The 12,210-nt window shown below is 33.0% G+C and overlaps 1 protein-coding gene across 17 annotated transcripts in view; it reads left to right on the forward strand.

The window, feature by feature from the left end:
- LOC105200057 overlaps window positions 1-12,210 on the forward strand; it is a 233,621-nt gene that overhangs the window by 121,424 nt on the left and 99,987 nt on the right. The gene's annotated exons all lie outside the window — the stretch shown is intronic.

Genomic DNA, 12,210 nt, shown 5'->3' on the forward strand with positions numbered 1-12,210 from the left:
ACACATAATTTTCATTACTTTTCAAAAGAAATTGCGTAATTTGCAATATGCAATTATACACTTTTTGTTAAAAAGCAATCATGTTTCTTTGCATCAATTAATTAATGTTACTATTCTATACATAAAAATATAAAAAGTATTAAAATATATACACTACTCAAAAGAAAATAGGGAACACTTTCCAGACACCAAAAATTAGGCTATTTTCAAATGACTGTAACTCGGTGAAAAATCATCGTAGATAAAAAATAAAAAAAGCATTTTGAAGCTTGAAGATCCAACTTTAACGCTCTATCAGCAGATTTTCAAAATTCTTTTAACTTCCTTGTCTTATGCAGTAAAACAGCACACCCTGTTTTGTTCCTTAAAATTTCGTATTTTTGACACTTTGCAGCTCGACCAACAAATTTTTTTCGAACAATTCAAGTAAAGCTTCATAAACTACAACATTTTGCCTACAAAATGCTTTTTTTAAAATTTCTCTACGATTTTTTTTGACCGAGTTACGCTACTTTGAAGCTAAACCTGCATTTTTTACAAATGATATCCGTACTCCGTGAAAAATCATCGTAGACAAAAAATCAAAAAACCATTTTAAAGCTCGAAGTTCCAGCTTTAACATGCTGTTAATGGTTTTCAAAAATTTTCTCAATTTCTTAGTACTATGCCCCAAAAAAGATACACTGTTTTTTCCTTAAAATAACGTATTTTTAACAGCCTGTAGCTCAATAAAAAAATTTTTCTCGACAAATCCAATGCAAGTGCCATAAAGTATGACATTTTCTCTACAAAATGCTTTTTTTAAAGTTTTCTCTACGATTTTTTTTGACCGAGTTACAAGACTTTGAAGATATACATTTTTTACAGTACATTTTTCCGAAAAATGACGTCTACCGCCGACATTAGCATTACCCAATGTGCACCACGTGGAGGTTGTCGGTCGGATTTTTGCACATCGTGTGTGTGTGTGTGAGTGTGTGTGTGTGTGTGTGTGTGTGTGTGTGTGTGTGTGTGTGTGTGTGTGTGTATGTATCACAGCAGAGATAAGGACCCCGCAGTTCGTCACTTCTGCAGTATTTAATGACTCCAAACCCTCTCTGCTGTGTGTGTATGCGCTCGCGCGCATGAGAGTTCAATAGTGTGTATTTCCTCCTCTCTGATCAATTACTGCTTGCAAGCGTTCTCGCATATTTATACATCTTGCAATACGATCTTGCGGAATGTTGTGCCAAATTTCCGTTAAAATTTCTCCCAATTCTTCTAAATTTCGCGGCTGTTCCTCGCGACGCCTTAATCGTCATCCCAAATGTGCTCGATTGGATTTAAGTCCGGGCTATTGGCGGGATGATTTAACAGTCTAATTGCGTGTCGTTGAAAAAAACGTCGCGTTATATTCGCCGTATGAGGTCGAGCGTTGTCCTGCATAAAAGTAAAGTTCCGACAGGTTCGATTTAATAGCAAAACGTGTGGTCGTAGAATATCGTTGATATAACGAACACACGTCATTGCCGGAGGTGGCAGGATCACTAGATCACTTCGTCTTGTAAGTGATATACACCCCCACACCATCACGGAACCGCCGTTGTAGGATCGTATTGGCATAACGCAACGTTGATCATAGCGTTCATTTCGTCGATGCCAAGTACGTATACGAGCATCATTGCCATAAAGGCAAAAACATGATTCGTCGGAGAAATATACATTTCTCCAATCCTGTGAACTGTAAACATATAGTCGTCTTAGTCTAAAAAAATCTCTTTTTAGACAAAGATGACCATATGTAAACATTGCATGCTCAATACAATAAAATTTTGTTTAGTACGCCGGCGATTCTCGCAGTGTGATAAGCGACACGGAATTTTCAAAATGCCGCGTAGACATTTATCGGCCGTAGAAGTTGCACGCATAATTGCGCTTTTGCAACAAGGTTTTAGTATGCGTTATGTGGCACAAGATATTGGTGCATCTGTGTCCGTAGTGAGTAGAGCTTGGTTACGATATCAAGACACGGGAAATTACACGAGACGTGAAGGTAGTGGTCGTTCTCGATTAACGACAAATAGACAAGATCGAGCCATTGTTCTTTATGCATTAGAAAGACGAATAATTACCGCAAGAAACATTCGTAATGACATTCATTTGCGCCATGTGTGCGAACAAACAATTCGCAACCGTTTGAGAGAAGCCGGTCTTCGTTCTCGTGTTCGTGCACAAGTACCAAGACTCACACTCGTACATCGCCAAGTACATTATCAATTTGCGCGCGATCACATAAATTGGACCGCTAGGGAATGGAGAAATGTATATTTCTCCGACGAATCACGTTTTTGCCTTTATGGCAATGATGCTCGTATACGTACTTGGCGTCGACGAAATGAACGCTATGATCGACGTTGCGTTATGCCAATACGATCCTACAACGGCGGTTCCGTGATGGTGTGGGGGTGTATATCACTTACAAGACGAAGTGATCTAGTGATCCTGCCACCTCCGGCAATGACGGGTGTTCGTTATATCAACGATATTCTACGACCACACGTTTTGCTATTAAATCGAACCTGTCGGAACTTTATTTTTATGCAGGACAACGCTCGACCTCATACGGCGAATATAACGCGACGTTTTTTTCAACGACACGCAATTAGACTGTTAAATCATCCCGCCAATAGCCCGGACTTAAATCCAATCGAGCACATTTGGGATGAAATGGAACGACGATTAAGGCGTCGCGAGGAACAGCCGCGAAATTTAGAAGAATTGGGAGAAATTTTAACGGAAATTTGGCACAACATTCCGCAAGATCGTATTGCAAGATGTATAAATATGCGAGAACGCTTGCAAGCAGTAATTGATCAGAGAGGAGGAAATACACACTATTGAACTCTCATGCGCGCGAGCGCATACACACACAGCAGAGAGGGTTTGGAGTCATTAAATACTGCAGAAGTGACGAACTGCGGGGTCCTTATCTCTGCTGTGATACATACACACACACACACACACACACACACACACACACACACACACACACACACACTCACACACACACACACGATGTGCAAAAATCCGACCGACAACCTCCACGTGGTGCACATTGGGTAATGCTAATGTCGGCGGTAGACGTCATTTTTCGGAAAAATGTACTGTAAAAAATGTATATCTTCAAAGTCTTGTAACTCGGTCAAAAAAATCGTAGAGAAAACTTTAAAAAAAGCATTTTGTAGAGAAAATGTCATACTTTATGGCACTTGCATTGGATTTGTCGAGAAAAATTTTTTTATTGAGCTACAGGCTGTTAAAAATACGTTATTTTAAGGAAAAAACAGTGTATCTTTTTTGGGGCATAGTACTAAGAAATTGAGAAAATTTTTGAAAACCATTAACAGCATGTTAAAGCTGGAACTTCGAGCTTTAAAATGGTTTTTTGATTTTTTGTCTACGATGATTTTTCACGGAGTACGGATATCATTTGTAAAAAATGCAGGTTTAGCTTCAAAGTAGCGTAACTCGGTCAAAAAAAATCGTAGAGAAATTTTAAAAAAAGCATTTTGTAGGCAAAATGTTGTAGTTTATGAAGCTTTACTTGAATTGTTCGAAAAAAATTTGTTGGTCGAGCTGCAAAGTGTCAAAAATACGAAATTTTAAGGAACAAAACAGGGTGTGCTTTTTTACTGCATAAGACAAGGAAGTTAAAAGAATTTTGAAAATCTGCTGATAGAGCGTTAAAGTTGGATCTTCAAGCTTCAAAATGCTTTTTTTATTTTTTATCTACGATAATTTTTCACCGTGTTACAGTCATTTGAAAATAGCCTAATTTTTGGTGTCTGGAAAGTGTTCCCTATTTTCTTTTGAGTAGTGTATGATTAATAGTTTACGAAATATTTTATATTTTATGTAAATATGAAACAAAATATATCAGAAAAAGGTATCTTCTAAACTATGGCTTTTTTAATAACTTTAATACATTTTTCAATGTATTAAAGTTATTAAAAAACAATAACATTTTTTAATGTATTAAAATTATTTTGTTTCATATTTACATAAAATATAAAATATTTCGTAAACTATTAATCATATATATCTTAATACTTTTCATACTTTTATGCACAGAATAATAACATTAATTAATTGATGCAAAGAAACATGATTGCTTTTTAAAAAAAAGTGTATAATTGCACATTGCAAATTACGCAATTTCTTTTAAAAAGTAATGAAAATTATGTGTAACTATGTGTTTTCTTTACAGTATTGCACCAAAGAAATGCGACTTTCACAAATTTCAATTGTCAGTTTAAATAAAGTTGGTTTTATATAAAGTGGACAAACAGAGTCTTTTATTACAACATAAATATTTTTAATGTACAGAATAACTAAAAGGATTATTATGTAAAAGACATATAATTTTATTTTTTAAAATAATAATTTTAACGTGACTATAAAAAATCGTTTTAAAAATTGATTTTATTATTATTTGTATTATTATTATTTTTCTTCAGACCATAAAACTTTTATTCGAAATACTTTTTTTTTGCATTTTCCTCAATTTTTGAGATGTACGTGTGCGACATTTAAAATAAAACACCGTATATAAGTTAAACTAAAAGTTTGGAGTTGAATATTTCGGAAAGTATACATTTTTAAGAAAAATGTTTTTAAAAAATGTATAAATTATAAAATGATGTATTCCTTTAGCATGTTTGGTATTGCTAGATTGCTAAATTTCCTTTTATTAATAAATTAAGTTTTAGAATTATTTTGAATGAATAATTTGTTGTTAATAAATATTTATTGAAAAATTGTTTTTAGAGATAAAATTTGTTTGCATAAAATTCTGCATAATAATCTAAATTTCAAAACTACTAACTAAGGATTTTTGAGGTCGTTAATTACGAATCTAATATTCAAAATTCAAAATTCAAAATGACGGATACAATATAGCGGACAACAAATCAAAATCAATCAGATTTCCTTAAAACTTGTTATTCAAATATTTTCGAAATTTCTAATTACGAATTTCATGTCAAAAATATAAAATTTGAAATGCCAGATGTAATATGGCGGATCAATATGTCAAACATACTTTTCAATGTTTCAAGCAAACTCAGTTGATTTTGAAACTTCTCTCCACCATTGGATAAACTATTTTGAATTTTATTTTTTTTCACCGGATTCATACTTAGTTATTCCAAAATCTCTGGATAACAAGTTTTATAAAATTATATTCATTAGAAAAAAAAGTGCTATATGGGTTAGTGTTGCAAAGACCAGGTCAAAGTCAAATTGATTTTTTTAAATAAAATTCCTTCTAATTGCACATTCTTGAAGCTTATTTCAAGAGTTTTACAAAATATTGCAATAAAATATTTTTTCTTTAAGTCTATTTTGAATTATAAGGCTTGAAAGTTATAGTACTGCTGACATGAAGGTGCACCGTGTAAAGGTCGAATATACACTTTGTGTATGCGTGTGCGTGTGCGTGTATGAGTGGATGTGTCAATGAGTGTGTATACGCATATGCATGGGTGTGTTAACATCAAAGAAAGTTATGGTTAATAATGCAAAGATAAGCATAAACAGTGCGAAAAGAAGCTTTCGCGTTGATCACGGTTCGATTTTGGCGAACATATGAAACTTCTTGAAATATCATACAAGCGTTTTATGCTTTCTTACGTTCTGATTTACGTTTCTTAAAAAATTCGATTATTCTTTCCATGTACTCCCTATGTTCCGATCACGCTTGTTTTATGCTATATTTTCACCAGCTGCTGGCAATGCACGAAACAACAATAAGTGTAAGTATAAAATTTAACTTACAAGGAGATGCCGTGAACTGCGAAACACGGAATTAGATGAGCTTTAATTTATTCGAAAGAGAGGGTCGAGGGTATAAAAAATGTCAGAGCGTTTGCGTGCATGGGCCTTCGTTTCAGAAAAATTTGCATGTAAAGTTTGACATTCGCTGCGCAGTACGGTAAGTACTATTGTGCAGTAGGTTAAAGCGTGAAGCGCAGTGGCTGAGGAGACTAAGGCCTGGTTTTTCATTATCTGATTAACTTATGGTTAAACTTAACCTGATGTTTTAACCAATGAGCTTCACCTATGGCATCATCATGGATAAAGCTCATTGGATAAAACATCAGGTTAAGTTTAACTATAAGTTAATCGGATAATGAAAAACCGGGCCTAAGGCGCACGGTTTATTTTGACCTTGGCAGTCGCGTGAAGAGAGATGTTCGAAACATCGGAGTGTTAATTTTTTTTTAATAGCTACATTTATCAATTGTAAATAATTTTTATTATTTTTAGCAAGATATTAATTGTTATATATTATTTGTTATATGTATCAAAATGTAATAATCAGAAAGTTTGCATATTTATTCAAGTTCATTTATTTTTATTCATTATACAATTCTAACATTGCTGTACAATATTGTAGGTGAAAATTTACGTAAAAGCGTTGGAAACACAAATTGACTGTACACTATGAACATTATATAAAAGAATAATATGTTTTATAAGAAGATTTAATATTATGTATGTTTACAGGAAAACATAATTGATTCACATTACTCAAAATTTTGCGTTCATGTGCTAACTTTGACGCGTACCAAGTAAATTGTAGCATATTTTTATATTTCTGCGCAGATAATAAATGGTGTGTTAACGATTGAATTCTGATTGCATCATATTGCGTATTCAATTCTGTTCTTTCTCCGCCAACAATAATATCAGGACAATGTACAGCAATGTTAGAATTGTATAATGAATAAAAATAAGTAAATAAACTTGAATAAATATGCAAACTTTCTGATTATTACATTTTGTTTCATGTACCGAATTATATATATATATATATATATATATATATATATATAAAACAATTAATATCTTACAGAGAATAATAAAAGTTATTTATAATTGTAGCTATTATTGAATAGCGTTTTTCACCGGGCAGCACTGAGTGCGCACTGGAAACTCATCGAATGCAGGCGGCACTGCCCAAATGCATCGAAAGTGCGAGTTTCTTGCAATACCAGTTAAACAAGCACATTATTTAATGCGATTTCTTGTGATATTTTGTTGGTTTTATAAATTTATTATGGCTCTGACTATTGACTTTAAAGACAATGACGAAATATTTAATCTATTAATTGATCCAGTTGAATTAACTTTATACAAAAAATTAAAGAGCATAGAATCAGACAAATAGAATCCGGAATATTTATACAACTCTATTATTTTGTAGGCTGTTGTTCTTGCAACGCGGAAATGACTTTTAAACTGTAATAATTTAATTTAAAATAAAATTAATTGGTAAATACCACAGATTCCATCAGATTAATAATAATAATATAATTAATAATACAATTATTAATAATATAATTATTTGTAATATTGATACTACATTTATAAAATATATATTGCTTCACGTGTAATACAATATAATCTGCAGAAACAATGTGTTACGTCCAAGGGACTCCACAATTTCCCTTTTCGCCAACAAACATTCTGCGTTTTATCATGGGAAAAATCGACAGCATGAGACATTGTTCTAAGAACGATGACTCGCATATCAACACAAAATTGGAAATAATATTTGATCTGAAGCAATAATTTATGACAAAAACCTAAGAAAAAAAACACAGGGAAAAACCGAATTTTTATCTAAATCCGAGAACTGATAAGAGAACATTGAGCCTAAACATTGGATTAGAAATGTCAAAATTACAAATTAATGAACAAAACAAGATATTGCGAAAGTTCCATTGATCAAATCTGTATCTTGCCCTCTTAATCAATTCTATGCCTTTCCAAGCTCTATAAAATGTTCGACTTCTAAGCACCTCACTTACTTATACACCCTCCTTCCCTCTCAAATTCTGCCTCTAGTGTGGAATTTTTGGAGGAAATTATTACTCCTCCTTCCCCCTCAAATTCTGCCTCTAGTGTGAAATTTTTGGAAGAAATTATTACTCCTTTTTTTCCTCTCAGATTCTGCCTCTAGAATAAAGATTTTGGGAGAAATTATCGAGTTAAAATAATCAAACTAATGTCATCATAGATTATAACCATTTGTATATACTTTTACGATGTAAACTTATATATCAATCTTATATTTTTAAGTCAAAATTAATCTTTATTGTAACTTAACCGAACTATAATAAATAATGAATTTTCTTTAACTATAATTTCCTCAAATTAATCCATCTCATCGCAAACCATCCTAGCAAAAGATCACCCTAGGTCCGATCCCGAGTTAAAGAGATTTGATTCTCTGACTCAAATTAGGACTAACAATCGCACGGCTCTCAAATTGGAGTTAAAACATGTCGTGACACGTTGACCCATATTTGAGACCTCATATCAGTGCGTTTGCCCTTGTGCCATACATCCTTCTAGTTTGGCTACGAGATAAGGTGTTGTTTCGTCCTTCCCTGGCTTATCCAAGTTCTCTCCCATGACTACCTTTCTTCAAGCCTGGACGTAACAAATGAAAATGTACTTAGGTCTTTATCCGTTAGGTTATGCACCACCTAAACAAAATTTTCGATTTTTGGAATTTTCCGCAGATTTTCTAATAATTCTTCTTCATCATCATTGCTAGACAATGATGAAGAAAGCAAATCTAGCAATGCAATTGCTAATCGTGCGTCCCGCACAGCCATGTTGCACTGAACTAGCATTGTCTCTGGGAGCTCATGCCGAAATCTTGCACGAAAGGGCAAAAATTCGGCACTAGGCTTTCCAGTAAAACAGCGCGCACTGATTTCGTGCACACAGAAACATTCAGTGAAACACGTTGCCCGTGGCGAGTGAGCACTCAGTGCGCACCAGTTCTCCCAGTGAAAAACGCTATTAGTCTCCTCCGCCACCGCACTTCATGCTTTAACCTACCGCGCAATAGTACTTAACGTACCGCGTGGCGAATGTCAAACTTTACATGCAAATTTCTCTGAAACGAAGGCCCATGCTCTGACGCTTTTTATACCTTTGACCCCTCCTTTCGAATAAATTAAAGCTCATCTAATTCCGTGTTTTGCAGTTTGCGGCATCTCTTTGTTAGTCAATACAGGTCTAAATAATTTGTCTAAATATTTTAAAACTAATTATACACCTTGTCAGACAACACTTGTTTATCGAAATTTGTTGCAGCAATATTTTAAAATCCTTATTGCAAATCGTTGATTATAACTGGTTACAATTAATTGATTTAAAATAGCGCTTACCGAAAGAAAACGAACAGTTAAGTTGGTGATACGTAGATACGGAAACTGCAAATCGTCTGTTAGAGATGCTCAAGATTGATTTAATATTGAGTTTTGGTCCGGTCGATAAGAGATCTCTGCACTATAATGATATTGTGTAAGCATTTTCAAGATACAAACAGCGTTAAAGCAAGGATTGGATAGGCTTACGACCGTTACAAATTGAGTTTTTTCGATAGAGATATAATAAGCATTCATAGAAGACTTCATATCTCTACTCGAACAACTGCCCAGACACATAACATTAACAGCACATCTATTTGTCGTGTTTTTAAAAATGTAAAATGTCATCTATTCAAAATAAATTTTGCTCAGAAATTAGTTGAAGATATTTTGAACATCAAATAGAATTTTGTGACATTATAACGCAAAAAATTTTGATGATTCCAAATTTATAAACAAAATTGTTTTCTCAAACAAAGTCACGTTTGTGTTATATAATATATTAAACAGGCACAACGATATTAAAGTGATCCTCATTGGATGAGAGAATCAAGAACCCAATATATGAGTGGAAATAATTGGAATTTATATAATAGGGCTACTGATATTTTTTATTAATGAAATTTTAATAGTTAAATAGTATCTTACCACGTGTTCTGAGATGATATTTATCTAAATTTTAATACACAGTTTAATTTTAGCAGGATGGTGCTTCTCCGCATTTCAGATTAAAAATACGAAATTTTTTAAATACACTTTTCCTGAAAGATGAATAAGAAGAAGAGAAATAATCGAGTGTCTACCTTGATCATTTAACATGGATCCTTTAGATGTTTTTGTTATTTAAAAAACCAAGTTTACAAAACTAAACCTCAAAATATGAATTACTTGCAACATTGAATTACCACTGAAGAGGCACTATTAGCTTTAAATTATTGGAAAACATTATTGGCAGTTTCTATGATATTAATAAAACTGTATAAAGACAGTCTTCATTTTTGACACGCGCGAATATTTACACACGTACACATGCGCATAACATGTAAGTCCAAGTAACCTCCACGTGATGCATCTAGTACTAATACCAGCAATATTTTAATTTTCAATCCTTGTAACACGGAAAATATTTAATGACAAGAAACTTTATTATAGTGTTTTGAAAAACTTTTAAGATAAGCTACAACAATGTGCAATAAAAAATAGGAAATTCTGTATAAAAAAATTAATTTAACACTTAATTTAACCCATTAATTTAACCTGATCTTGGCAACGCTACTCATAGTCCAATTGCTAACATCACTAAATAGATTATTTATGCCCTATAATTTTTATCTAAAATATTTTCCTCAAAATTGTTTACTTTCTGAAATGTTTGACTGTTTCCAGATCTACTGTTTATGATCTATCCTGTACATAGTCTATAACACAAGACAACAGCTTTTGTAAGCGTACAAAGTGAACCTTATACAGGGTGTCCCATTTTTAAAAAAACGGACCTCGATAGCTCTTCAATGAAGCATTTTCAGCAAAAATTTCAAACAAAAGTTGTATGGTTTCGAGGGGCGCATAAGATAGTGTCATTAATTTGACCTTGAATAGTTGCTTAAAGGTTACGTAAAAATCACCCTTAATTTTTTAAATGGAACTGCTCCTTTTTTATTGCATATTCTTATCTCGAGACCTTTCCAAAACACTATAAATGAATGTTTTTTCGTTAAGTATTTTTTGAGTTACAAGACTTAAAAGTTACAGTACCACCGGCTGGATCACCGACTGATTTTACCTTGACTGGTTGGATCGCCTTTCGATCTTTTTTCGTACACAAAAGAGTTATAAATCGAGCTAGGCAACCTCCACGTGGTACACTTTGAGTGATGTTAATGTCCACGGTACTGTAACTTTCAAGTCTTGTAACTCAAAAAATACTTAACAAAAAAACATTTATTTATAGTGTTTTAAAAAGATCTTGAAATAAGCTACAAGAGTATGTAATAAAAAGTAGGCAGTTTTATTTAAAAATCTAAAGGTGATCTTTACATGATCTTCAAGCAACTATTCAAGGTCAAATTAATAACACCGTTTTAAGCCCAAATCACACTAGCGATTGACGATTGCGATTGACGATTGGCAATTACTTTTTAAACCAATCAGAGTAACGCAGTTGGCGGCTGCTTTGCTCTGATTGGTTGAAAAGTAATCGCCAATTGTCAATCGCAATCGTCAATCGCTAGGTGTACTTTGAGCTTTATGTTTACCTCAGAACCATGCAACTTTTATTTGAAACATTTTTGCTAAAAATGCTTCATCGAAGAGTTATCAAGGTTCGTTTTTTAAAATGGAACACCCTATATATTTACGATTTGATTATTAATTGTTGCGATCAAATGTTATGTTGCAGGTTAATCTTAAGCCACGTTAAATTAATATCGATCATTAGATTAGGTGAATGCAAAAGTTCGTGTCCGATTCCAATAGATGTCATTAGGAGAACTGTACGTAACGTTATTGATTGTTATGCGTGTGTATTGCGCATCTATGGAAAAATGACATATTCATTTGGGCAAAAGATGCGTTTTGATAGAATTTACGTAAACAAATTTTTTTTAATGAGCGAAGAAAAGTTTCATTTACGACATGTTATGTTTTATGAGTTTTGGAAGAATGTAACAATTGCAACCGTAAAAAATAATTTAAGATGTCAAGATCGTGTACAGCAGCAATTCGAACTATTAATGGTTTCCGAAATTTAGACTTGATTGTTTCCACTTTAACGACAAGCTATGCTCTGGTATAGATAATAACATTGTGTATGATTTAAAGCAAAATAATTAATGAATTTTAATAGAATAGATTAATGAGACTCAACATTGATAGATCTACCGTATTTCGCATTTAAAAAAAATTACACTTTGAAGCTCGATATATGGATGTCGCACTAACTGAAGCAAACAAATTGAATTGAACTGTGTCTTGATTTGGCTGACTAAATAAGGAGTTGTTT

The sequence above is a fragment of the Solenopsis invicta genome, chromosome 1, assembly GCF_016802725.1.
Source record: "Solenopsis invicta isolate M01_SB chromosome 1, UNIL_Sinv_3.0, whole genome shotgun sequence".
Classification (NCBI taxonomy): domain Eukaryota; kingdom Metazoa; phylum Arthropoda; class Insecta; order Hymenoptera; family Formicidae; genus Solenopsis; species Solenopsis invicta.